The following is a 3,932-nucleotide window of genomic DNA, read 5'->3' as shown; positions in this document are numbered from 1 at the left end:
GTTTAATAAATAAAATAATAAATTAATAAATAAATAATTTTTTAAATATTAGGAGTTTCAAACAGTAATACTGTTTCAAAATTTTCCTGGTACCTAGTAGGTACTCAATAAATGTTGACGATTGTTATTATATATTTAATATACTCAACTCTAACTCTCATTCCCATAGGGCCTTCAACATAGCCTTCTCTTTCTCAGCAGACATCAAAATCCTAAGTGTTAGCCATTGAAATCTATATCTACTTTCCATAATGCCATCATCCAAGTTGATTTCAGTTTCCACAAACCTCACTTTCTGGAACCTCTTTTGGGTTCTGGCTTGGTTGTTTGTTCAAAAATTCTTTTATTGCGTTTTATAATAACAGTAATAATAAAATCTAAAACGTGTGTTCAAAAATTCTTTTATTGCGTTTTATAATAACAGTAATAATAAAATCTAAAACGTGTATAGCACATTTTATAGCCTCTATCAAAAGCCAAGATAACTATCCTTTCCATCCATATCTGATTAAAAAATTCCCTGCAGCAACATGCGGAACTTAGGTTGAAAATTGCCCAGTGAAATTTCTATCTGTCCAAATTCTAAGAATGTGTTTGGTTCCTGTCGTTTCTGTCCATTTTCGATAATCTTTTTGCAATATTCTAGAACAGCCTAAGTTCCAAAGAAGAAGGAAAAACTCTTGACAGACAGCTGGATGGAAGGACCAGGGGAACACTCCCACAGCCATGTGTGTATAGAACCAGCTTAAGTACTTTAATTGCTTTATACTATAATTTTTGCCAACCATACAAAAAGAACAGTATTAAGAAGGAAAAGCTTCACACTCAAATTCCCTTTAGGGAATTTTTTATTATTTCTGAAACCTGAATCAAATCATCCAAGCCAAATTGTTTGTTTTTAAATCAAATTGTCAGCAAGTAGGAGATAGGGAAAAAAGAGACAAAGTAGCACATGGAAGAGAAGACACCAACTCCAACATAGTCTAGTATACAGATTAGTGAAAATTTTATCATATCTATTGTTGATCAACAACATCTGCTGTAAAAACTCTTTTTTAAAAGCCTATGGGTCAAATTCAGCCAGGTTTCCTTCTTCAAATGGACGCTGCTGTGAATAATACAGAGGAGAAAAAGAGGAGTTGGAGGGACTAAGCACTGCCCAGGCAAAGGATAAGGGAGATGGAGCTGGAGGCCAGGGCTCTGAAGGAAACACTTGGACTATATTAATCAGGTGGTTGCAAAGGGAAATGCAGAATAATATGAAAACTACCAAAACTACCCAAAAGTATGCTTGGATTTTTTTTTTTTGTGGAACCTGGTGAAAGGACTGAGTTTTGCATCAAAGTCTGTATGAAGCTGGAAAGGATCCCATGCAGACAGGGGGAAATTCCTACATCTGGGTTATGGTAGGAACTGAGTCTCTTAAAAGATTATAGGAGGAATTGTGTCTCAATGTAATAAAAAATTTTAATATATATAAATGGGAGGAAATAAATATGTTTTCTGCAAGGAAAGACGGAAAATCTAAAGAAACAACAGTATAAAATGTTGTTTAATCAGGGGTCTCTTTTCATAGCTCCCTCAGTGGCTTCAGTTTGGGACATTGGCTCTGATTGGCTCTGAAATACTTTCAGTAAGTATTGAAGATATTGGTCCCATCTCCCAGGACCACCATCAGTAGGAACAGAATTAATACTCGCTAATCAGCCCAGCATTGTATTGCCTTAAGCAGTACAGGTGGCCAAAAATAGATGAAATGCAGAAATCACACATCCCTTCTATTCCTGTGTGTTCTTGCCTAGTAATCTATAATTCTCCTGGCTATAAACTGTTCCTTCCTAGCAACAACATACCATGATTTCACTGGCCATTCTTATTCATTAATACCAGCTGCTCAGCAGTGCCTGAAGGTATCAGAAGAAATGTGTGTAAATGTTTTTACCATATGGTTTTTTAAAAGCTGATGAAGCCCTTTCATGTAAAGCTGGGGTTGGCCAGGCGCAATGCGTACATAGCAAAGTCCAGCAAAGCAAAATGAGGATCAAGGCTTCCTACAAAAGAAGAGTTCTTTTTTCTTTGTCACTTTTGACTTATGACCTTCTCTGTACCTGGGTTACTACGATTATCTAAAAATATCTCAGGCAGTGTCACTACTGTGAATTTATAAACTGTATTTCAAAGATTACTCTTTATTGCAAGCATTGAACCTGAAGGCAGGGAATATGATTAACTCTTTTTTTGGAAAAGTTTTATTTTTTTATTTTTTACATTTTTTTTATTGTTGATAAAAATGAAATCTCTTACAAAGAGTGTCAGGTTGACAGTTACTTGCATTATAGTTTCTTATTTGAGAGTAATGCTCAACAGTAAGATTTTTTTTCCAGGGGAAAGCTCAAACACAGTCCCGCACTACCACAAATCATGCAGTAGAGTTCCCCACATTTGAGGAAATAGCAGGGGTTAGCACATCCAGAGTGCAATGGATGAGCCTCACCCTGGGATAACCACCTTCGTGATCAGGCATCTACCCTGCCAGGTAAGTATTAACAGTAAGTTTTTATCAGAGATGTTTCTATCATGCATAATTATTCAACTTTTCATTATTCTGGTCCAGGCACTACATTATGTTCTGAGGACGTGACAGTGGATAAATTAGACATGGTCCTTACCTGCACAAAACTTACACTCTAGGAAAAAACAAAAACAGAATCAATGGTGTTGAGTGCACTGAGCATGATAAAGAAAAAGGTGTATAAGAGTTGGGCCTAATCTAGTCCACGGAGCCAGAAAAGATGATATCTTGAAGAAAGTGGTATTTAAACTAAGACTTACCAGGGACAGAAATGTGGGAGTAGGCTAGAAGAGTGGCGAGAAGCATTTCACTGGAAGAAGGACCGTGTCCATGGAAAAAAAGCCCTGAGTAGAAACAGAATGTGAGTTCAAGTCGTTTCCAAGTTTTCAGTGTGGCTGGGGCTGAGTTTGTGTGAGAGAGATGGTGAGAGAGGAGTCTGGACAAGTGGGCAGTGTTCTGATCATGGTAAGGGTATTTGACTTTATGCTAAAGGCAACGGGAAATAATGGGAGGATGAGAGTGACTCAACCAGATACATATTTTCAGACGGTGGTTCAGGCAGTAGATGGGGAGAAGAGGGAGGGGGGAAGAGTGGGTGAGTTGCTGGTGGCCTGTAAGAGATGGTAGTTGTGAGGATGGAGAGAAGCTGAAATCCCCTGGGGTATGGGAGTGACAGGTGGCATTTCAGTTCCCAGGCACTGGTTTCCCCACTCTGCCAAGTATCTCCAGCCCCAGAACTATACTCATTATTCATCCCTTTCTTTCCTTGCTAAGAAGGTGCTGCCAGGTACCAGAAGCCATGGCTGTTGATAATAAAAAGGACCATAACTTTAGCTGTAACTGCCAGAGCAAATGAAACTGAAACAGACTAATGCAAGGCCTAAAGGAATAGGGTTATGTGACTTATTATGGGATCAGAATGGAGATGACAGCAGAGGAGAGGCAAGGAATGGATGGAACAAAGAATCACCAGTCATGCCTTAATCTGGCCCCAGAGAGTGATGAGAAGAGCACTCCTTTGATCCGTGTGGTGTGCATCAAGGAAGCCCTACACAGCCAGATTACCTACTGTAAGAGAGATCTTAAAGCCTTGCTGAATTGATTATCTAAGAAACACTTTCTGTTATAAAGATCTAAGAAACAAAGAGCAGAAAACGAAATAAAAGCACAAGAAGGTCCTCCAGAAGACCATTTGACAATGTAGTCGCTGGATATGGGAGCACTCCCAAAACAAACCAAAGGCCTTACATTTGATGGAATTACTGATCCTCCATATGACACAGAGACCTAGACCCAGGTCATCACATGGTGTCATGTGAACATCATTGATTAATGCTGACCTGCAAGATGAAATTATTGA

General features: G+C 38.6%; 1 non-coding gene across 1 annotated transcript; it reads right to left on the bottom strand.

The window, feature by feature from the left end:
* Positions 1–2,381: 2,381 nt before the first annotated feature.
* On the bottom strand, positions 2,382–2,544 carry LOC116149064 (U1 spliceosomal RNA). The gene has a single exon (XR_004132693.1). It is a non-coding gene; the product is annotated as a U1 spliceosomal RNA (small nuclear RNA).
* Positions 2,545–3,932: the final 1,388 nt, after the last annotated feature.

The sequence above is a fragment of the Camelus dromedarius genome, chromosome 1 (assembly GCF_036321535.1).
Source record: "Camelus dromedarius isolate mCamDro1 chromosome 1, mCamDro1.pat, whole genome shotgun sequence".
Lineage (NCBI taxonomy): Eukaryota > Metazoa > Chordata > Mammalia > Artiodactyla > Camelidae > Camelus > Camelus dromedarius.
Note: the sequence above shows the minus strand (reverse complement) of the source record. Positions and strands in the feature narration are given on the sequence as shown.